Genomic DNA, 24,836 nt, shown 5'->3' on the forward strand with positions numbered 1-24,836 from the left:
ATTCCTAAAATGCCATGGATGATTGTTTATGTGCAGGAAGGTGTCCCTTCCTGCACCTAAACAATCACACCCCTCAACGCAGACAACCTTGCACTATGGTGTAAGGATACCCGCGCAGGCTGCTTAATTTAGCACAGGGGGGAAATGCAGGAATGCACCATATTCTTGTAAATATGGCGCATCCCTGTGTTTCAATACTGGTGCAGCATGGCACTGCTAATTTTAGGGCAGCACCTCGTTGCACCAATCTGTACTAAATCTGGCCCCATGTTCGCTTGCTCCTTCATGCCAAAAGATCGGGTGACTAAATCAAGTCTCAGGACAAAACAAGCATTTGCAATGCAGTAGGTCTCGCATTTGCTTGAGTTAGAGCTATTAGCGCTCTAAGGGCCAGATGTAGGTAGCTAAAAAATAGTGACTCGCAAATTGCGACTATTTGCGACTCGTAATTTGCAAGTCGCTAACTGCAATGCAGGTAGAAAGTGCGAGGACAATTTAGGACTCGCACACGGAGTCGCACTGCAAAAAGCGAGTCCGCTGTTTGAGAGGTCGCTTTTTGTGACCGCGCAAAAAACGGACTCGCAATTTGCGAGTGGGTGTTGCAAATTGCGACTGAGCTGAAAATTGAATGCAGGTGCTGCAGAACACTCTGGAAAACACTGCAGAACACTCTGGAAAACACTTCCTGGCACATGATGATGACATCACAGCCAGGAAGTTTTCAAATACACCTGGGAGGAGGGCGGACCACACCCATTTCAACTTCAGCACAGCTAACAATCAGAGCTCCTGCAACCATGGCTGAGAATCCTAGGAAAAGGAAGCTAAAGTTTGCTGAAAAGGAGTTGGAGGTGCTGACTGATGAGTGCTGTCAGCACCATGACGAGCTGTTTGGCAGGGCAGCCCTCACCGTGCCAGACACAGAGAAGAAAATAATTTGGCAGGAGATCCAAGATAAGGTAAACTCCCTGGGGGTCAGCCACCGGAGTGTGGAAGAACTGAAGAAAAGGTGGTATGACCTTTGCTCCCGGACAAAGGAGAGGGTGGCAGAGCGGCTCCGGGAGATGAGAGGCACAGGAGGGGGACCATCGACTGTACCACCACCCACACCCCTGGAGGAAAGGGTAGAAGAGACCCTAGAGCCTGAGGCTGTCAGCGGAATGGGAGATCTGGACACCTCTGAGCCAGGACCATCAACCGGTGAGTACCATGTGACATGCATGTACCCTCATTAATGCCATACCCCCACCCACCTTGTACACAGGGGCATGCACAACCAAGATAGCTCCATTTCAGAGTAGCAAACATCAGAATGATGCATTATGGGCAATGTAGTCAAGTAGGCAGTTCATAGGCAATAGTTTATTAAGAAGTTGATAACAGATAGTAGACACTGACAGTGTGTTCCCTATGTCCCACAGGTCTCCCACAAGACACCCCCACCAGCCCAAGCAGCCAGGGGCCAATGGTCAGCCAGCACACAACAGGACCAGCCACCACTGCTACCTGCACCACCAACACCTTGCCCTCTCAGGAAACACCTGTTGCAACAGTGGTGTGCGAGCCTGCCCCAGGTACGAGCCAGAGTGCCACAGCAGTCAATACAGGGCCTCCACTGCTTCGCAGGTGACGTAGGAGATCAACAGCAGAGCAGCAGGCACAGTCAGGGCATGCCTCCACCTCACCAACAGAGGCCCAACTGCTACGGGGTCAGCGCCTGCAAAACCAACAATTAAGGAGGATTAGTGGGGTGTTGCAGCGCTTTGAAAGAAATCATGCCATCAGTATGCAGCAGGTACATTCGGAGTTGCAGGTGATCGGTAACAACACGGGTGACCTTGCACTGTCTATGCGCCAACTAGTGGCAGGACTGCTAACGCAGAGTGACGGTGCACGGCGCAGGGACCGCCAGCTGCTGCAACGCCTATAAAGGATGACCTCTTCTATAGTTAGGCTGGCTGTCAACACAACAGGGCTGTCTAGGCGCACAGTCAGCCTCCAAGTGGACATGGGCCACTTTGCGGGTGATGTGGCACGGGGACTGGGCCGTCTCAGCCATGCATGGACCTCATGGAGGCATGGCAGGTGGCCAGGGGCACAGGCGACACGCCACAGGACAGTGAGGAGGGCTCCACTGTCAGCAGTGTCTCTGCCAGTGACACCAGGGTGCTACATAGTGGAAGCACAAGGCAGAGCACTGCTGACCCCCCTAGTACCAGCCAGGCTGGCCGAGGCCACCGTAGGGTATGAGCTCCACACTGTCCTTGGGTTTTGGGCACATGATGTCAATGTGTCCCATGCCAGGTGGACTATTGAAGCCCCGGAACTGTTCCCATTGTACATAGTTCGATTATTTGCACTAATTAAATCACTTGTTCTTTACACTTAACACATGGACTCTTTGTTTGTTACATTGGTGAGTATGGTAAAAGTTGGCACGTACCTTCCAAAGTATTGGTTTGCAATGTGTTCCCGTCTCAGTCTGCCTTGATTTGCGATGCTCCTATCCCCATGACGGCGATGTGGTTGCTCTTGCTCTTCATCCTCAGATTCTGGGTCTTCAGGGGTGAGAGGTAGCCCACGTCGGGTGGCAATGTTGTGCAGGATAGCGCATGCAACAACTATTTTGAAAGCCGTTATTGGGGTATACTGGAGGGCACCTCCACTTCGGTGGAGGCATCTGAATCTTGCTTTCAGCAGTCCAAAGGTACGTTCTATCAGGTTCCTGGTCCTCTTATGTGCACTGTTGTATCGCCTCTCGCAATCATTGCTGGGTGTTAAGTACGGAGTCAGTATCCATGGACGTAGTGCATATGCACTGTCACCTGTTGGGCACAAAACGTACAATGTTAGCAAGGCATGGGTGGTTTGCACATTGACCTGTGTGCATGTCTTCAAGGTGTATTCAGCTCTACCTAGGAGGTATCCGTCTCCAAACTCCCCACGTTCCAGGCGTTGGTGTATCCCACTGTGCCTAAAAATGTAGGAGTCAAGAGTACTCCCTGGATATTTGACAACCATGTCAGTGATGATATAATGAGCGTCACATACCACCTGAATATTGAGTGAGTGGGTACACTTCCTATTGCAGAACAGATATTCCAGGTTTGCAGGAGGGCATATTTGTATATGTGTCCCGTCTACACACCCTATGACATGGGGGAAGTTGGCAATCCTGTAAAATTCCAACTTGGTGGTGTTGATTTATGCCTCATTCCTGGGTAGGTATATGTATCGGGACATGTGAGTGAGTAAGGCGTCTAGGAATGCCCTGAAGATCCTTGATAGTGCACTCTGGGATACCCCACCTGCCACAGCAATGACCCCCTGATAGCTACCCGAGGCCAAGAGGTGCAGTGAGCATAGCACTTGCACATGTGTTGGTATGGCGCAGCCGCGCACAGTCTGGCGTTCTAGCTGTGGTTTGAGTAATTCTATTAAATCTAGTATAGCTGCGCTGCTAAGTCTATATTTATCATAGATTTCCTCCTCAGTTTGCTGGAAAAGTGTCTGCCTTGTTCTGTATATCTTCTCCTGTCTCTGGCTCCTCCTCCTCCTCCTCCTCTGCTGTGCGGCGTGGACTCTCCTCCTCCTCACTATCAGGTATATCTCCGCCATCTTGAGTAACCCAGATGGCTTCTGGGTCCCCTTTTATACTTTGGTAATGGTTACCACCTGCTCTGAGTTAGTGGTAAATTGGACGTGCAAAATGGGCTTTTTGCGACTAGTTGCAATTTGCGAGTTGCTATTGCATATGGTTTGCGACTCGCAAATTGCGACTTCCTATTTGCGGGTCGCAAAATGGGGTCGCAAATTTTGCGAGTCGGTAATGGCTCGCATCGCATTTTGTGAGTCGGAAATGGGATTTTTGCATCCCATTTCCGATTTTGCGGAGTCGCAAATTGCGAATCGGGCCATTTGCGACTCGCAAAAGTTTGCTATATCTGGCCCCTAATTCCTAACTAGACTTTTCTTGCCACAAAAATTGAAAATAAAAAGTAAAACAGTTGACATAAGCGAGACTATTCAAACTGCCATGGCTGCCATGAGCGAGCGTTCGTTTTCAGTCAAACATATCAGCAAACGTGCAATTATACATGTTGTAACAGGGTGAATGGCCAAGGCGGTAACAAAACTGCCCCAAGGAGGGACAAATGTAAAGCATTTACCAATGATAACAATGAATTTTTGAAAGGCAACCCATGAACGAGTGATAGTGAAAGGGTGCGGTGGACGTGGTTAAAGCCCACACACATATTACAACACGTCAGAGTGCTTGCGCGCTCGACCTGAAAAGCACATTAAAGCATCAAAGAACCACACTCTTGACAGGGATCTTCAAAGGTGTGTGACAGTAATTAACACAATATGAAGCGGATGAGGCGTTTATTACGCCCTCATTTTTTAGCAAAGGTTTGGCCAGAGTTGAATACTCAACTCAAGTACTTATGCAATATGATGTTTTCTTGTATTTATTTTCTCTGCTGTTAGTAGGCGGTCAGAGCTGAATCCAGCTGCCTTCTTAAGTGTCCACAGGAAATTGAGGCCAGTTGGAAGAAATGCATCTGATTCGGCTCATACTGTCACACCAAAGAGTTTACTTTTGAGATTATCCAGACACAGTTAATTGGAGAACCTCTTGGCAGCCGAAACATGTTTATTAAAGCCATATGATTTGGCGGAGCCAGTTAATGAAGTTGCACTTTTGAATTAAATGCAAACAATACCCCTGTCTCCACATCCAAGAGACAGGCAGGAAGTGGAACTTATGAGGTCACTTCGAGGATTATTTTAAATGACAACAAGATGTCTGCAGAAGTAGTGTCACTGGCTAGGGCTGCCATTTCTCCTTACACAAGATACATACCCTTCACTGAACATAAAACATGAAGAATAGGGGAGGGTCAAAAATTAGGCCAGAGAGTGAAACTGAAGGATTTTACAGGAGATTCTGCACAGCATCCCTCTACCTGGAGCAAACATGCAACACAATCTGCATTGTTTCAACCTGCCACGGGCTCAGCGGGAAAGACTGCAAAAATAAAACATGTCTCACACTGAATTGTTTGTCTAATTATCTGATTCACCATACTACTAGCCATTCAGAAAACATTTCAGAGAGCCAGAGTAGTCAAAGCCCCTAAAACTGAAAAAAACACAAACACCAAGGCCCAGATTTACAAAACAGTCACAGAACGCAACTCATGCGGCGCTGCATTGCGTGACAGGGTGGCAACAGGATAGCGTCATATCTACAGAGATACGGCTCTCTCCTCCCCTCTCCCTAACACCGGAGCTGATTTTAGCTGCTGTGCGCCACGCACACACCTTTGTGTCATAATGCAAGGGTGTGAACATGAGTCTAGCTAAGGTTTTTTACTAGAAGGGTGCTCTTCCAGGCCAAAAAAACTATGCTTAGAGTTAGGGGCATATTGACAAGCAGCTTGCGCTGCTGGTGCATCACTTTTGTTATGCACCGGCAGTGCAGACTCACATCGACAAGGCCATGCAGAGCCACTTTGTGTGTCTTTTCACGGCCTTGTGGATATGGAGTAAGGCAATGCAGCAATAGTCGCTGCGTTGCCTTACTCTGCATCAAAGGAGTGTTCCATGAGCGTTGCAGGGGGTGTTCCCACACAAAACCCACGGATTTTGACGCATTCTAAAATTTATAACGATTTGTAAACCTGGGAATGCTTTAAAAGCCTTTGCCTTCCCAGCGGAGACGTAATGAGGAGAAATGTCTTTATTTTTCTTAAACACCTCCATTGATTGGTCCTGCAACGCAGACGCCTTTGTACCAGGGTGCAACGGTGCCCGAGTTGGTGCAAGGCAGCCAATTGTGCGCCAGTGCAGTGGAAGAGGACAGGAATGCGCCGTATCTCATAGATAGGGCGCATTCCTGTCCTTTTCTCTTGGTGCAGGGCAATGCAGCAAAAAACCTTGTGGCGCTGCACTGCATAGCGCAGCACGCATTCAAAGTCAGAAAAGAATGGAGAAATAAAAACATTTCTCGTTTTAACCCCTCCTTTTAAATGACGTTAACTTATCAGCAAAACCGTGTCTACTAGTGTTAGTAGACAGGGTTTTGCTCAAAAGGCATGGGTGATTGCATGGGAACACCCATGTACCACCCATGTAACACCCCCTTGGCGCTATGTAATGCAAGGCAGTGCTTCGTCCAGCTTTGCTTTACCTTTAGGGTACTTTTCAGGGCAAAACAAGTTTTGCACTGCAAAACATTTTGTGCTGTTTGCTTCAATTTTGTGACGCTAACCCAGAGCAAAATGTTTGTAAATCTACCCCAACGTTTGTATGATCTATGCACGCAACCGCATCAGGTTGGCTCCCATTCACCGTAAAGGTATACTTCCAAAGATGGTGGAATGTGACTCTGTTCCATTGGTAAACTCTGCAGACTTGAATAGGGAGGTTCCCATACCTCTGCTTGTGTAAACTCCCATTTAGCATATTACACTGCTTCAATACAACTTTCAATACAAAGATAATGTTGCATATAAATGCAGCACCGTAAGATGGTAGTGTGTTTTACAAAAAAAGAGAAACACAAAACATAGCAATAACAACAAAAGTGGAACACATAAGAAAAAGGACTGTGGTTCAGGGTAGATATAAGCCCAGTAAATGTAAATATTGAAAATATGTGTTATTTAATAATAACTTATTAGGTCAGAAGTTAGCCCAGACCTTTATATTTCTCTAAAATTATATATATATATATATATATATATATATATATATATATATATATATATATATATATATATACATACATACATACTAGAAGATGAAGGATTACAAGAAAACAAAAGCCAGCCAGGGCAAAAATCTGGATCCCATAGGATGCAATGACTACAAGAAAATGTAATATCCAAGAAAGAAGTGACTCAAACAGATGATCTCACCAAAGAACAAAAATATGTTTCCACTACAACGTTTCAGCTTCCGCCTTCCTCAGGTAGTACAAATTGGTTTCCTCAGTGGCTGCACAGAGCAGCCACTGAGCAAACGTTGTAGTGGAAACGTATTTTTGCACTTTGGTGAGATCATCTGTTTGAGTCACTTCTTTCTTATATATATATATATATATATATATATATATATATATATATATATATATATATATATATATATATATATATTTTTTTTTTTGTAATATATATATTTTTTTTCATTTTCTTTTTTTAAGGGGCTATACGCCTGTCCTCTCCATCCACTAGTCTGCTGTTGTGTCTTTCACAGGGGCACTGTAAGTAATGGCATTCTGCTTGTGCACAAAATTCACTTCCGCCAAAAAAGAAAGCTATCCCGTTGAGTGCATGGGATTGTCAGGCCAACTTATTTTTAATTGTTTTTTTTTATTTGTTTTTTATTGTGCCTGGGTCCAGCATCTCTCCAGCCAGTTCTACTGTCTTTGGTGAAGTAGTGAACTGAACTGGTCACTAATTAGGTGCTTTGGTACAATTCAAATATGTCTGCCTGTGCATGTGCAAGTGTGCACATTCGCACACCTACATGTCCTTCTCTGAATCCATGGCTGAACATAATAATTTCAAGACAATTTCATAGTCGGTTGGAGTTCTCAAAAAGGAATTTGTAGGGATAGTCAATGTTGAGTTTCATATATACAGCACATTGGGTCACTACCCCTATTCAAAATTGGACAAAACGTAAAGATAACTTTTTAGGGATCTAGGTGTTCTCACCCAGGCATGTTTCAAACCTTGTAGTAAATGGTGCATTAAAACACACTGGATCAGTAACACGAGTGGAACCTGGAAGCAAATAAATACACCTTTACAGAGAAGTTTTGGTCTACCTCAAAGTGGGTTTGAGTAAAAATATAGGCAAAAAGTACATTCTAGAGAACAAGGTAGTGAAACTTGCAAAAACTGGATAAGACTAAAATCTAATGCAAGTGAGATTCTCCCCCATAGGAATGTGTGGGACAATGCCTGCCAAATTGTGTATTTCGAAGCATATTTGGCCACTAGCATCAATTGAAATCAGGTACTTTTTCAACATCAATTCCATAGAAGGCTTGAGCTTGATAAATAAAAAATCTTTGTAATTGATAAAGATCAATTCCAGCTCCCTGCACAAGAAGCCAAATCATATGCCAGTGTCCTAATACTTCCCACTCGTACCTCTGTGAAGGCCTCAAACTGACTAGACATTGCCAGGCCAGACTTCCAACAGTCTTCAAAATCAATGTTTGTACCAGAAATATTAGTATGAAAAAGGGTGTCTGATATAATTACTCAACAACCGCAAATTTGCTGGGATCAGCACATAATAATCTCAATTCTAGTATACCTATATGGTAGCCTGCCCCAAAAAAGGCAAAAGTAATTGAACATGCATTTAAATGTTGTGACCTAATGCAGTCATGTAACTTATTTTAACTTCTAACTACGTTTATTTCAGTCAATATCACTTAACTCGAACATATATCAATATAGGAAAAGAGAAACTCACTCACCCCTCATTTCCAGTGCTGTGCTCCTCTCCTTTGGCAATGGATGGATAGGCAGGCCTCAGTCTGAGGCTAATACAGGTACCATCTTGACCAATCAGAACTGGTTTTACATCGAACTGTGGGCTCAGAAGTGAGAGACCTAACCAGCAACAGGGATATGTTCCTACGCACTTTCAAATGTTTCAGACCCTCAGCTTGGTTCTATTCTTCTTACAAATCAATGGGGTCCCCCAAACAGTCGAAGGACATCGGTATATAGCGATACAGCGAACAATGGTCCCCCAAACATAAAAATCATCTAAAGTATACAAATTCAATTAGCATGCCTTTGTTCATATTCAACAATGTCAAAGAAAAGAAAGAAAAAAGAAATAGAACCAAAAGAAGCACATTTATTCAAGGCTTTTCAAATGATATTTAGGATCCATAATATGTACACGAGTCCTAGTACAGTGGTTGGTCCATTATGCATTAAAGATATTACTCAGAAAAAGTGCTCGTGAAAAAGTGACCGACGATTCAAGAACAGCAACATGCAACAAACATATCAAAATTAAATCAACACTGCTCCCTGGCAACCGCAAAGAGCCTGTCTATATCAGGTAATAAGTACCCTAGTATTCTCCATTAAGTAAGAGTGGCTGTTTGATTGTGTGTGCTTCGCCCTCCCTGGATATTCGTTCTAGCATAGGTTGAAAAAAATCATTGACGTTTCGACCCAAGCCAAGAGATATACATCTAAGTTGTAAATAAGCATTTAATCTACAGGCCCTAGGCACATATAGTGCACTCTACTAGGGACTTATAAGTAAATTAAATAGTCAATCATGGATAAACCAATCAATAGTACAATTTACACAGAGAGCATATGCACTTTAGCACTGGTTAGCAGTGGTAAAGTGCACAGAGGTCAAAAGCCAACAACAACAGGTCAGAAAAAAATAGGAGGAAGGAGGCAAAAAGTTTGGGGATGACCCTGTCAAAAAGCCAGGCCCAACAAGAGTCTTCATCAGGACACAATGAGACATAAAAAGGGGCAACCTACGAAAATGAAAGACATACTTTAAAATAATGCAATACATGTTGTTTTCTACACCTCAAAAATACTCTCCTGTGTGCACATATGCTCACCTAGAGGTGTGTAGAGTTTGTTTTCCTTCGGACTGCCTGAAGCTATGCACTAAGCAACAGAGGTAATATCTCTCTCCGTTGAACTGCTTATCTTGACTGAATTTCTGAAAATTAAAAAATGCCTAATCAATATGGAGACACTAGAAAAGAGCTCACTATCCCAATTGTCGAGCCCCATAATAGTGGACTTGAAAGGTCTGAATTCTGAGCATTTGGCCGGCCAGCTTTGATGAGGTTGCACACATTCAGGCGCCTTTTTTGGTGGTACTGTTTATTTCAGCGCATGGTATCATGGTGGTATCCACAGAACAGACTTGGTCCGGAGTCACTGCATTTGTATCTTTTGCCCACATTCCCACTTTGGGGCAGTTTTGCTCTTGCTAAGCAGTGATGGAGGGCCCGGGGTTATTAGAGTGTGGTCCCACCACTGATTGTTCCATTATCTAAGGCATCTGCAGCCACGAAGGAAAACCTTAAAAAAAATCCCTCAGAAGCAGGGAGAAAACATCTGGCACATCAGAGATATATTTATTTGTGTTCTATAGGGTAAACTTTGGGGGTAACTGCCTGGATTTGGTAGGTCCTTTCTGCACGACAAGAAATCACCCAAAGAGTGGCACCAGGACATGATGGTTCGCCCAGCATCTCCTTTTTGGCACAAGTGCTCCTGCCACATTGGTGAAAGCAGCAGTTTCAACATTAATAACCTGAAGCACAGATAGATGGCTCACAATAGGGTAGTCAGTCGAAGGCCTCGGGCACCTCCTGCAGCTGGGGTCTAAGTGACCTCATGTCCCACCTAACAAATGGTTTAAAGGCCCCTGGGGTAGAGGTGTGTACCAAGAATACTCAAAACCTGGATTACAGGTGTCCAGAAATCAAACAATTCCTTAGATTTCATTTTTAGGCGCAGGTGTAGTTTGTGGAGTGTCCTATTTTTCGGATGTTTGTGTCCAGCATGATTATTACTAAAACTGCAATATTTCCTGATGAGTGGTAGTTGGCGCTTAAAACGGATATGACGTTTCTCAAGTGCACTGTAAGTTTTTCCCTTGTGACTTTGAAACTGGATGGAGGTAGACGATCTATTTCCTCTCGACAAACCTTAAAAGGGGAGCGAAAGCCCTACTTTTAAGGTAAAACCCATGCCGAAATGTTTGCACTCCCTTAGTCCAAATCCTCCAAATCCTCCAGCCCTGAAGCTGCTGTTTTTCTGACCCAGGCGCCTTATAAAGAACCCCTGCCTTAAATTTAACAATTGTTTTTGACAGGTGACATCTGTTTCCTACAAAATGTTAATAGCTGAGACATCAAGCCATAAGAATTTAAACACAAACTCACATGACAGTGAAATAACACACTTCACATGTGAATTATAGCCACAGGCCGAGGAGACCATGAACTAACCTGAAATGATTAATGGAATATTTTTACTGCTGTATTTGCCTATGACTATCACAGCACCGACTTTCACATTCCTAGCGATACTTTTTCAGTTAGAACATTCCTTTTTCATTCTCCAATAGTACCTTTGAAAATCTTTAATGCTATGTTTTTCTCTCTGCTCTTTATTAGATTAGAAGCATCTAATATGTCATGTTTCCAGGACTCCCTTCCTCATCCCAACATCCTCCTCTAACCCACATCTACCCACCAGTCACCTTTGACTACTTATTTTTTTTTACTACACTTCAATCTTTGATTTTATTTTGCACTGAGAGCTTTTCAATCTAAGCAGGGATGCACCCACACCTTGGGGTGACCTTTTAGACATTTTTGGTTTTCTAGTCAACAGCACAGGATGTCAGTGGAGGTAGAAACCTGCTGTACTCCTGATAGCAAGTCCTCTCTTCTGGTGCCCATTCTCCAGGAATGCGGCTAGGTTTTAACTCCTAAAATGTCTCTCCTCTTTCAGGGCCAGACATATCTCCATAAGCAGCCATGAAGGCCTCCAGGTGCTAGTCAGACCCACAAATCTCCTACAAATTGAATAGACTTCTAGTGATGTCTGCAAGACTAGCTATTGGACAGACACCAGCCTTCGAGCACAGTAGGTCTTCGAGCACTCTCTGAAGCACTCCCTTCCTTGGTCAAGAAGGTCGTGGAACTGGAACAAAGTGAGATGAGTTGTGTCCCACCTTTATACCAATTTCTCACTCAGGGGATGTTGATCCACTGTCCAACATTCAGGAACCTGTTTGGGGTGGTTCCATGTCATTTTCCTGGCTACTGTGCAGACACAGTCTTTGTGAAAGATGGTGGCCCTCATAGCCGACAGTGATGCTGGCTCCAGGCAGCAATGCCCGAGACACGATCACAATGAATTGTGAAATATCTGAACCTGGCTGTCATCAGCCTTCCTGAACTGACCCTCATGGGGAGAAAAAAAAGAGGACAGGCCCTATCTAGAAAATTCCCTCTAACAACAAAATCTGCTGCCTCAGCCCAATTCCCTCAAATTATTGAATCTGCAATGTTCATGAACAATTAATCAGAAATCTCCTGCTAAAGAGGTTTTTGAAGAATTTTTCAAGGCAGCCCTGTCTCCATCTTCCCAGACATCAGTGTCTCTTCAGTTTCATAAATTCATGCACTAAATATCCACTCTCTAGGGAAGTTGTAATCCAATCTCCATATTGTGCCATGTGAAAATAGGACCAACCCAAAATGAATCCCACTGGTCTCAGCAACCACACACCCACTACAACAAAAAATCCTGCTACCATTTGCACTTCACATACACACACTGTACATGCACACGGCGTGTCAGTGCAAGATCCCCGTGCTCACATAGAAATAGGGCATTACACAAGCAGGGCTTGGAGGCAATGGGCTCTATGTGAACCATCAAGCAAAGGTCTTTTCAGTACTACAATTCAAAACTGTATGCTACTGCCATCACTTTACGTCAGCACCCCAGGACAGGAACACATTCTCATGTTGAGGTAGAGGATACAGTTGGTGAGCCCTTCCAGATCACAGAACAGGTTGTGCATTTCAGATTACTCATGGACGAGCCTAGGCATCTGTGTGCACACCAGGCAAGCATATTAGTTGGGCCAAGGAAACGTTTGAAGACAAGTTTCACATGCATTTGGGTCATTCGGGCAGGGGTACAGACTCATTTGCTTGGCAGGGAAATTGCCACCCTAATACCCCCAGTCACCTCCACCATGTACCTGTAACTCTGTCATCATTTGTAAGAAACTATGGGCAAGATCTACAAGAAACTGGCGCAGCACGGTGCTGCGCCAAAAATAGCAGTGCCGCACTGCACCAGTTTTGAAACACAGGGAACAACGCATTTACAAGAATACGGCGCACCCCTGTGTTTCCCACTGCACACGCACTAAATTTAGCTGCCAATGCAGGCATCCTTGTACCATACTGCAAGGGTGTCTGGGTTGAGGGGAGTGATTGTTAATGTGCAGGAAGGTGTCCCTACCTGCACATAAACAATCTACAATGGCGATTTGCCAATTCTATGTATGCTGAAGAATTCAGCACACATAGAAGTAGCAAATCGTCATTTTTGGATGATTGTTTATTTGCAGGAAGGAACATCTTCGTGCACATAAACATTCATTCACAGCGTTTTGCTCTTTCTATGTGTGCTGCAGAATGCAGCACACATGGAAAAAGCAAAAAATGAGGAGGAATACAAATATTCCTCCTCGTTGTGCCATGCTAATACCACCCCTGGGGTGGCATTAGTTTTTGGCACTGCACAGATTTACACCTTCTAGTAAATCTGTGGCAGCGTCAAAAGCAATGGGTGTTGCTGTGAAACGCCCACAACAACAGCAATTGCACGCCCCTCTGACGAGGGCCCTACATTTGCAAGGCAGCGGTAAGCCACAAAAAGTAGCTTAGCGCCACCTTGTAAATGTGGTACACTGCACAGCCCCACTGGAGCATCACAAAAAGTGACGCTGCGGGGGCACTAAGGCCTTGTAAATCTGGTCCTATGTCTAAAAGATATTCTACCTTCGCAAAATTCTTTCTACCTTAGCAACAACACCATTTGCAGGCCATTTATAGCATTTTGTCTACTTCACACTGATGACAAGCAGATCGAGTCAGAAGATGGCTGGGCAAGCTAGGAGACATAAGGCTGTGATGGAACTTGGTTTTGAGTGGTACAAGGAATGTGGGGACTTTGTTTATTTTCACTGCCTCTAAATGTCAGTCTTAACTTGTTAGTTTTCTTGGTTTTATAGCTACACTCTATGCCCCCTTCCAGTTTCTAAACACAGAAACTATCAACACATAACTACAGTGTAGACTAAATGCAAATATTTGAGGTAAATTCCAGTCCACAGTTTGGTAAATTTTGGTATTGCACTAGAACAAATTACAACAGTTCATTTGTGATCTGGCAAACTATATAATGTTTATATGTAGTGTGACCTGGTACATGCATTTCATTAATACATCATCTTTGAAGTTCAAATAATTACATGGTGTTCACAATGTAATGATGTTACGTTTCTTCAACGCTACATTAAAATGCTTGCTTCAGTAGCCAAGATGTATTTCATCCTCTAATGACTTATGAGCCTATTGACTTCGTAGAGATTGAGCACTTGAAACTGATGCTGTCCGTAAGCTTGGTTCCTTTGTAAATTGTCCAGTTTTGCATCATGAATTGTGGTCAGGTAGGAGAGATCAGGATGCGGTCTGGTAATAAAAGGCTCATTAGTCAAGTTGTTGTGCGACACAAAACAAGTGGCTTTCATCATAAGTCATTGGGGGGGGGGGGGCATTTGGTGCAGGGTAATTGGTGTCCAACCCTGCTCTGAGTGCCTTACTACTGATGTCTGGATCCCTAATGCTGATTTTTGTTGTTGGAAGCATACATGGATCATGCATCTGTTTAATTGACTGTGGTCTTGTTGGACCAGGAAGGGCACCCAAAGCTCCATCCAAGTCCTGCCTTCAGCAGTAGTTAAGCAGCACACGTGTGATGGTGGCAGTATACCATCAGTAGGAGCAAACAGGCCCTTTTTAACCTGTGTCACTGGAGTGAGTTCTACAGGCTCACTCAGTTAAAGTTTCAGTGCTTTGTGCTTAACTCACCCTTGGCCTACATTGGTGTGGAGTGTAGTAATGCACATCATGCAAACTTTTTATGTGTGCTGAGTGTTGTGTGCCTGGAGAGGGTACAATACAGGGAAAATGCAGTACAGTGCAGTGTGTTCATGATAAATGCATGTGCTGGATGTATGTGTGCCTAGAAGTGGCACAGTACATGTAGCTGTAGTGCTGTGCAGAGTGTGTGTATTAACTGTGTGGGCTGGATGTTCGTGTGCCTATGAGTGGCACAATACATGTAGGTGTAGTGCTGTGCCACACGTGTGTAATGAATGTGTTGGCTGGATGTACGTGTGCCTATGAGTGGGACAGTACAGGAAGAATATAGTGCTGTGCAGTGTGTACACTCTGTATACATGCACTGGGTATATATGTGCCTGTGATGGCACAATACATGGAGGACCATGGGTTCCACTTTGGAAAACCCAGGTTTCCCTGATGAAACATGAGGACAGGAAGTCAAGGAATTCCCTCCCCCCTGACAGATTTGTGTATTGCTACACTCCTGTAAACTGAGTAGGGCACACGCTGGAGAGGGGAGAGACATGATTCCCATGCACACTTCAAAGACTGCTGTTAGATTCAGTGAGAGGTCACAAAGAAGGGACTAAGAGTCTCTCAGGAAGGAGAGGGGGCTATTAAAAGAATCATAAATAGAAGGCCTGGGGCCCAGGACGAACTTTGTGATACACATATCACTGTGACTGACATCCAGGTGTGAACTCCAGTCACTCCTAAGGCCTGTGTTGTGGGACGGTTTTGAAGTCATTCCTGCTGTGACAGGATGCTTTTAAGAGGCAGAGAGCGCAGAGGAGTAGGCGCTGCACAAGAAGCAGACCCGCAACATAACCTTCAAAGACTCAGACTCTAAATCACTTTTGCTCTTTGGAAATGGACTATAAGAAGGGGCGCTTGAGACCCCAACAATTGTCATGTGCTAAACAGCCAGACAGGCTGGGTCGAGGAGTGGAAGCTCTGTGAGACTTTTGCTTGTGACCAGGACAGGGGGCCAAGGCCTGCTACTCTCCCTGCTGGATGAGGGGACTTCAGCCAGGGAATCCAAGACCACCTGCCCTGGAGCACCATCATTTGCTTGCTTGCCATGACCAGTGCACCCTGTGAGGAAGAGGAGAACAGTGGTGGGAGTGAGGCCCAGTGGGGAACCTATCGAGGGCACTTCCATCATGAGGTGTGAAAAACCATCTGCTGCACAGATCGGGCCATTGCCTGTGTGCAGGACAAGGACGGCCTCCCCTGTATGCCAGGGGAGAGCTGCCAAGAAGTGAGCTATGGTGAACGCTGAGCTGATCAGGCCGGAGCCCTTGTGCAGCTAAGGATCTGCATCCCCGTATGCCAGGAGGGACTGCCACAACATGGACTTTGCTGAACTCTGTGCCGACTGGGCCCTTGTGCAGCTAAGGATTGGCAAACACTTGTGTCAGGAGGTGTTGCTGCCTGTAGACTTTGCAGAACGATGTGGTGATCGGGTTGGAGACTTGCGCAGCTGAGGATCAGCAAACATAAGCCAGGAGGGGCCGTTGTGCTAAGCAGGTTTGTGTCCTTGTACAGTAGGGATGCAATGGTCCTGAGTTCCAGAGCAGGTCACCAGAACTAGTCAAAAGTTTGTACTGTCCTAGAGCATTGTCAGAAGAATGAAAAGTGGCCGATACTGGGGACAGCCAAAACACAATGGGCCAGATGTATCATGAAGGCCTTTTGCGATTCGGAAATAGCGATTTTTAAGAAATCGCTATTTCCGACTCGCAAAATGCCATGTATCACATTTGCAAATCGGTAATAGCAATTTCTTAAAAATCGCAAATGCTATTACCGAATCGCAAATTGCGATACCGGCCCCATTCGCACCTATGGGCCTGTTGGCGCATATTTGCAAATTTTTTGCATTTCCAAAATTGCGATTTCTTAACTAGAAATCGCAATTTTGGAAATGCAAAACCCCAGGGTGCTTGGGGGCCTAAGGCCCCCTCTGCTGCAGCCCAAAATGTTTTTTTGGGACATGTGAGGTGCACTCATGCCAAAAGGGCATGTGTGCTTTACATGTACATTTTAAAAATGCATTTTAAATGCATTTTTTAATTTTGCACATGGTTACCACCAAGTTCTACTTGGTGGTAATTAGCGATTCCTAAATGCCCAAATCACATTTAGGAATGGCTTCATACATGTGCTAAGGAATCGCAAATAAGGATTCCTTATTTGCGATTTCTAATTTAGAGAGTTGCAATTTGCAACTCTCTAAACAGGGTCGCAACTTAAAGGAATCGCTATTATAGCGATTCCTTAAAATTGCGTTCAGAATGTATTTCATACATTCTGAAAGGGCTTTTTGCATTCGCACCGTTTGCGAATGTAAAACACCTTGATACATCTGGCCCAATATGTCATGACTGACAGTTGCAATCAACAATCGTTGAATGCTTTTTGATCAATACTTCGATGATTCTTACATTAAGGAATATCTCAGATTGACTGTCCTTTTGCCCCTCTTTGTATCGATAGCATAAGCTCCGGGATAGAGCTAAAGCTGCCTCTAGCCAGACCTAACGACTACACTGAACATTTTCCCATACCTGACTGCAGCTCATGTTGTTCACCCACCTGCACCCACACACTCCGGAGGATGTCTGAATATACCTGGCCCTATGGAAAGTACCAACTTAAATAGACATGAAATAACTCTATCTCGGGATCAGAAGTGCAAACATTTTTTTTTGAAGAGCTAAACATTAATTTCACAAATAAAGGACTGTTAGGTGAAAAAGAAAGACGCCCCATGAAAAGAGCTAATAGACAATTGCTCTTTCAAAAGATTGAAGCTGTTTTTGATGCTCTCAACAGCAACCCTTGGCCCTGGAGCCTGCTCTCAAGTCCTTTGTTCATGAGAGTTTCAAAGCAGGGATGGTATTTGCATCTGCATTGTCAGCCATGACTTAAGCATCAGCCAATCCGTTCAATTAACATGGCGAAATGCGCAGGCGTATGACATTTCTTATTCAAATAAACTGAGAAGGGCTCAGGCAGCCAGGCATAAGGGGCATTGTGTGTGATTTAAAGGGCAGATCTCCTCATTTTAAGCCAGTGCATGTATATCTCTCCTGGCCAAGCCACATTCTCAAAGGCATCTCCTCGGCACTCCGCAATGAAGCGAGGAATTACCATAGATAGACTTTTTTTTAAATTAACTCCTCCATTTTCATACATTTTCCATTTTTTCAGTCTATTCAGTTTTCTTCTGCATCGCTGAACTTCAAAGGACTTTAAAAAGGCTTCCACTTTAAAGCTCCGCTCATCTTTTCTATCCACTGAAGGGGAATCTTCCCCTCCAGTCGCAACACACTTCAAGCAAACCTTTCTTTTATGAAGTCTTGGAAAACCTCCCCCAGCTCCAACTTTTAAACAGAAAATGGGATTTTTAAGTTTCATTTAAAAATTTGTTTTCTCCAGCGTGGCAAACATTGCTCATTGTGCCAAAGTGGCAAGAAATGGTGGTCTTACTGCCTGTACCTGTGGACAATGCACAGGAAAACATTAATATTGAAGAGTAATAGAGTTGGCCAACCCATCCAATGTGCCCTTTTCACAGTTTATATGGTTTATTAGACCCAGTAAATACTATTCCCAAAAAATGCAGAAATGAATGAATTGTAAGGCCCAGATTTACTAAATTCTCACACTGTGCAGCAACCAAAAATACTGCTCTACGTAAAGAGAGCAGGAGAGCGCCATATTTACAGAGATATGGCGCTCTCCTCCGCTCTTCCTTGCAGCTGTGCCCCACGCACACCCCTGTGCACCATGGTGCAGGGGTGTCAGCTTGAGTCTAGCATAGGTTTTGTACTGGAAATACACCCTTCCAGGTTAGGGTGACCAGACGTCCCGGATTTCCCCAGACATTCACGGTTTTTAGAGGACTGTCCCGGTGTCCCGACGCTTCTCTTAAATTGAAACAAATGCCACGTTTTTTGGGACAAAGGTCAAATTATTACATAAATGTCCCGGTTTTTGGGACAAAGGTCTGATTATCTAGGGAAGCATAAGTTAAAGGTATGCTCTCCTTTAACACACGCCTACAAAGTATGCAACAATTAAGTAATTTATCTGAGACTGTCAGGCAACGAAGTCCCCCTGTCTGCTCCCAGCACCAAGACGGAAAGGGGGACAGAGAGAGGTGGGTGGGATTGGGTTAGGGGTGCAGGGTGGGAGGTCAAGCCATAGCTAATTTTATATGTATAGTCTTGTAAATGTGTGTGTGTGTGTGTGTGTGTGTATATATATATTTATATATATATATTGTTAGGCTTTTCATCCTTGGCGTGGTCTCCCTTAACTTTTTGCCTCTGTTCCCCAGGTTGTTGATGTGTGCTGGACTCTGATTTTACTGTTTTTGTTACTCTGGGCACTTTACCACTGCTAACCAGTGCTCATTTACAAAATGTGTATGTAATTGGCTTATCCACGATTGGCACATTTGATTTACTAGTAAGTCCCTAATAAAGTGCACTAGAGGTGCCAGGGCCTGTAAATCAAATGCTACTAGTGGGCCTGCAGCACTGGTTGTGCCACCCACATAAGTAGCTCTGTAATCATGTCTCAGACCTGCCACTGCAGTGTCCGTGTGTGCAGTGTTAACTGTAAATTCGACTTGACAAGTGTACCCACTTGCCAGGCCTAAACCTTTCCCTTTCTTACATGTCAGACACCCCTAAGGTAGGCCCTAGGTGGCCCAAAGGGCAGGGTGCAGTGTATGGTTAAGGTAGGACATATAGTAATGTGTTTCATATGTCCTGACAGTGAAATATTACTCAATTCGTTTTTCACTGTTGCAAGGCCTGTCCCTCTCATAGGTTAACACGGGGGATACCTTTAAATCTGATTAAAATGTAGATTCCCTTTGGGAGTGGATGGACATGAGGAGTTTTGGGCCTCTGAGCTCACAATTTAAAAATAATTTTTTTAGTAAAGTTGATTTTAAGATTGTGTGTTTGAAAATGCCACTTTTAGAAAGTGAGCATTTTCTTGCTTAATCCATTTCTGTGACTCTGCCTGTTTGTGGATTCCCTGTCTGGGTCAGTTTGACAGTTGGGCTGGTTGCACCTCACACCAGACAGTAACACAAAGGGAGCCGGGGTGTAGTCTGCATATCCTGATGAGCCATCTGTGCTAGGAGGGAGGAGAGGAGTGGTCACTTACACCTGAAAGGGCTGTGCCTGCCCTCACACAATGCAGTCTCCGACCCCCTGGTGAGTGTCTGGGGCCTGGCCTGGGCAAGGCAGGATTTCACATTCACAAGAGACTTTACTTTGAAGTAGGCCTACTTCAAAGGAGAAATTGGGTATAAGAACCAATTGGGACCAATTGGGGAAAGCTCAATGCCCTTGCACAAGTACAAATACAGAGAACAAAATTACCATTGACCCTGTATTTTGAAGAGATAAATATCAAATAGATAAAATCAGACACAGATGTGTTCTGATTTTATCGGATGCAATACTTTTTGCAGATTCCTAATTTTTGGGGCAGAACATGAAGATTTTGGTGCTTACCATCCCAAAATCCACAAGTCCTTGTGAAAATTGAGCCTTTTCTTCGAACTAAATGCAACAGAATACAAACAAAATAAATAAATTCAAAAACAGAAAATTGATTAGAGACTCTGGGGCATATTTACAAGAAAGTGGTGTAACATAGATGATGTGCCACTTTTCTTGCACCCCCCTACCGGGAACTAACAACACCATTTAAGTAGTGCTGTATTTATGATACGGCACACCGTGGTGGTTGTTAGGCCTATATCGGCAGAATTTTAGACGCTATTTTGGCGCTTTGCTGCACTAGCATAAAATATTTTGACGCTTGTGCAGAAAAGTGATAGGACGCCCATAGGTGGGTGCATCATTTTAACACCTGCTTTGAGCAAGTATTAAAAATGATGCTAAAAGGAAAACGGAATGCATTTCGAAAAGAAAAAGGAAAAGTTTTCTTTTCATTTTTTCTGAGCAAAAAATGTTTTTGCATGCATTCACAAAGGGGAAGGTGTCCCATGGGCACCCCTTCCCTTTTGCGAATGGGTTAGCACCAGTTTGTGAAATAGATGCTAACTGCGATTGTTTTGCGGTCGCAAAACAATCATACATACCATTTAGATTGGTATTAGGAAGGGACGCCCTTGACACGACCCTTCCTGATATCGAATTGCAAAACCCAAACTGCGGTTCGGTAACAAGTTACTGAATCGAAATTTGGGCTTTGTACATCCCAAAAAGCATTTTTCTAGTCACAAACTGGCCGATTCTGTGAATCGGCCCCTTTGCGACTAGAGAAATGCTTTGTACATCTGGCCCTAGGAGTCTTCAAAATTTTGAAATACTGTTTTGCTCAAATTCTTAAAAATGACATGACATCATGCAAGTGTATGTGAAATTAATTTTTTGATATCTCATGGTAAAACTGGACTGAGAGGTATACCTCACACTGCAAGTTACCTGGGAGAAAGGTAATGACAACATGTCTCCCATGAAGCATTAACTGCTAAACAAAATGAGAAAAATAGCTGGAGGTTTCTCAAATGTGAATTTTTGTCACTTACAAAAAGTTTGCTAAGTTGAATGGCTTAATAGAAATTTCACACTGGCCTCAATTAAAATGTTCAATTTCGCAGAAGAATAGTGCATTTTTATGAAAATCATAAGCTTCTGTTTGCAGACAAATGTATGTATTCATAATATGTGAGTGAAAAAGTACTCTATTTTTGGAAATTTCCTCCTAATATTTGCTAAAAAATATGCTTATGTACTCAAGCATCTGACAAAACAACTTGCTACTCAACTCACACTGTTAGAGAACAGAGTATGCTAGCAAAAGGCAGCGATGCTTTTCAGAACTTCCTATATACTTGTATTTGTAGCGGCATTGTATTTTGTATTTGTGTTTGTATTTGTAATTTTATAGTCATTAGTCCCAACTACACTCAAGAGTAGGGCCTTTGTAGCGTAGAAGAGGTGTTCCCAAAATGCAAGAATGGAATATTCAAGACATACCCAACCTACACATTGTAAATGGAGAGGTGACTACAATTTAATTCCACTAATTAAATTGCAATTACAGCCTGTTCCAGGGCTGGGCCTATAACTCGCGTACTTTGCTGTACTGTAATTATGCAAAATTACAGCAAAATGACATGAGATTACACAAAATTGCTCAAGGACTGTGACCTTGCATTTACTGCTATTAACACAAAATACACTATTGTGTTCAAAATGGTCCCGAAGATGCATTTTCCACAAGAAAAATAAGCTAAATGCAACAGAACACAAACAGCAGTAGCCACTGGTGCTCTGTTCCTGTGCTCTTGTCGTAGCCATTTCCCCCCAAATTACTCTAAATTAAACAGACTTGCATAAAAACCCAATTCTCATTCATTTTGTGTCACAAAATAATGCAATATTTTCCAAAATTTCTCTATTTAGTCCAGTGTAAGTAAAATCCCCAGGTGCACTAAGCAGAGCCCAAAGCTGAGTTTTTGGCACAAGAGAACACTGCTAGGGGAGTGGGCATGTGCACAGAAAAGGTTATTATCTGTCATTTTGATACCTTGGACAATGGTTGAAGTGGCTGCAATAGGTATAATATGGTGTATTTAGTGGTTCTGTGAAATAGGCATGGGCTATATTTTAATTCTCAATCAGTGGCACACAGCTTACAAAGCACACTCAGTACATCATCACTCTGCCTATTAGCTGATTTGACCACAGGTGCTGACGACCTCTCTTGGCTGCTGAAAATCCCAACACATATTTGAGTACTTTCTTGTCCGCTCTACCACTCTAAACCAGTAGTCACGTTGTACCCGTCATACCATAGTGCCATGATCTCATTGCAATCCTCAATGATTGGTAGCCTAATGAGAGACTGGTGCCCCAGCATCTCATGAACGACTGGTGTATTGTAATGATGTAACTAACGTCACTGTGAAAGAAATTGGGTTACTGGTTGAAGGGAGTGAAACCTTACTCAAGCAGAAACCACATCCTTGTCAGGGTGAAGTCAAGATCAAACTCTAAATTAACCTGTGCTCAACCCTCAGGTAGCTTGGCACAGTGCAGTCAGGCTTAACTCAGAGGAAATGTGTAAAGTATCTGTGCAACACTTCAAACAAACCACAAAAGGACTCCACACCATATTAGAAACATACATTAATTCTTAATAAATAAAACAAGACCAAAACAACAAAAATCCAATCAGTATTGCTGGACATATGCAATTTTAAAGATTTCAGTAAAAATCGCACCAAAAAAGCATAGAGCGCCATCCATGGATATCTGATTGTGCCAGACCGGGACAAAGTTACCAGTTCAGGCTGACCGTCATGGATTATGAGCTAGCTACAGGGTCCCAGTTAGGCCCACTAAACAAGACTAACTTAAATCCTGGTTGCAGAGCATTGCGAAATCCCATGCTGAGAATGCGTCATGCAACCGAGGCAATGCTTGGGGTCCCCAAGTTGCTGCATAGCTGCGATACGATGTCCGGCATCATTGTTGAGGAGCCCATCGATGAGGGATTGCAATGTGAAGTCTGACTTCGGGGATATGTAAAGCCGTTGAGGCGACAAGTACGTTCCGAGTATCTATGAGGCTGTGTTGCAAGACCATGCACTGTCATCAAGGCTGCCGTCAATGAGAAATGCGATGCAAGGGCGTGCATTGGGAAAACTGTGCACAGGTGATGGCTCCGATGTAGACTGCAAGGTCGATGTGGAGTTCTTGTGCCAATGGAATGCTCTCAGCAGAGGCAATGAATCGGTTCTGTTCGGGATTCCACTGCAAAGAGGAGGAAATGCTTCAGTTCTGCTGGATCTACAAATCTGTTAGCAGAGCACCTTCAGGTCCACTTTCAAGGGTTCAGGAGTGGGGTGGCACCACTTGGCAGGGTAAGTCTAGGTGCTTGGTTCAAGGTTGTTGGCATCTACTGTCCCTGAGACTCTAGTCAGGAGGCAGCCAACTAGCTCTTAGAGTCAAGTCACTCCAGGGTACTGGGCCCAACAGTGGCAGGTCCAATCCTTCTCACCTGGGAAAGAGGGCAGCAGGCAGCAGGTCAGCACAGAAGGCAGAAATCCTTCAGGGCAGCAGTCCAGCAGAGTGGCAGTCCTTTCAGCAGCACAGCAGTCCTTCTTCCTGACAGAGTCTTGCAGAGGTCCAGAAGTGTACTGATGAGTTGGTGTTTGAGGGCCAATAACTATACCTGTGCATTTCTTTGAAGTGGTAAAAGCTTCTAAAAGTTCCCCCTTGAAGTCCACAAGAATCCTGCCTTCCCTGTCCTGAATCCAGACTAACTACACGAGGTGTGCAGCCCTTTGTGCGGAGGCAGGACACAGCCTGTTCAAGTGTAAGTAGGGTTGTGCCCGGCTCCGCCCTCCCTTCCTGACAGTAATGGACCATCCAGGCACTCATAAGCCCTCTTTTGTGTGTGGCTGTCTAGGAGGAATAGACAAAGCCCAATTGTCAGCTACACCCAGTCATGTGCCCCAGAGACAGGCTACAGGCAGAAAATGGCTAAGGCAAAAACATGCCTACTTTCTAAAAGTGGGATTTTCAAAACTGTAATTTAAAATCAGACTTCACCATAAGAGAGGATTTTTCATTAAATGCCAAAGACACCAGACTTGAACTGATTACCTGTTCCCATTTGGACGTTACAACATATTACATGTAACAAGGTAACTCTAATAGTTTTCTATGGGAAAGGAAAGCCTTGTAGTAGTGATAAACAAATTTAGGAATTTTTCACTAGCAGGACACATAAAACTTAAATTTACTTGGCTGACTTTTTAAATACACTGTATCTTGCCCTCTGGGCTATCCAGCGCCTACTGCAATGGTGACATATATGTATTAAAACAGAAGGTTTGGATAGGACAAAATGTTTATTGTGCCTGGCAGAAGAGGCAGAACTGCACACACAGGCTGTAATGGCAGGGCTGAGACATGTTTAATTGTCTACTTAAGTGGGTGCCACAATCAGTTCTGCACACCCATTTTTAACATTTAATTTACAGGTCATGGGTACGAATAGTACCACTTTACTAGACTTG

Source organism: Pleurodeles waltl, chromosome 10 (genome assembly GCF_031143425.1).
Source record: "Pleurodeles waltl isolate 20211129_DDA chromosome 10, aPleWal1.hap1.20221129, whole genome shotgun sequence".
Lineage (NCBI taxonomy): Eukaryota > Metazoa > Chordata > Amphibia > Caudata > Salamandridae > Pleurodeles > Pleurodeles waltl.